A 689-nucleotide genomic window follows, 5' to 3' on the forward strand; every position below is an offset into this window, starting at 1 on the left:
AACCCAATCTAGATTTGAGGTTTTCGTGACTGCACGGATCCATGCTCGATTCATAGTTTTCGATTGAAAGCTTTCGTTACTGCAAGGACTCATCTTCTTTGGTTCTTTCGGTAAAGTCACCACGTAGAATGAGAATAAAATAATAAATTGATAAAATAAAATAACACAATCATATTCTCACGACGTTTCGGCCACAACACAAGCGCAGAATGAGAATAAAATAATAAATTGATAAAATAAAATAACACAATAATATTCTCACGACGTTTCGGCCACAACACAAGCGCTTGTGTTGTGTTATTTTATTTTATCAATTTATTATTTTATTCTCATTCTACGTGACTTTACCGAAAGAACCAAAGAAGATCGATGTATATACTCTTTGGTAAAGTCACGTAGGTATAAAAAAAAATCTTAACCGAAAGAACCAAAGAGTATGCGTTAAACCAATTCAATACAGCGCGTCGAACACTTCCTCAATTGTCGACATCAGATAGGTGAATGGCCACGCAAATCGCAATGCCCTCTACCCCCCCGCTGACGGGATTTGATCCGCTGTGCCGACTTCGTTGTTGAGTACCGTAATACTCCGCATAGCGGCGGGGACCGCAATTCGAACGGCCTGCCCGCGGCGCAACAACCGCCAGGGCAACTCGAGACGAGTGCGCGCCGCTACTTGGCGCATTACG

The sequence above is a fragment of the Petromyzon marinus genome, chromosome 37, assembly GCF_048934315.1.
Source record: "Petromyzon marinus isolate PM22_M1 ecotype Great Lakes invasive population chromosome 37, UKy_Petmar_22M1.pri1.0, whole genome shotgun sequence".
NCBI classification, from domain to species: Eukaryota; Metazoa; Chordata; class Hyperoartia; order Petromyzontiformes; family Petromyzontidae; genus Petromyzon; species Petromyzon marinus.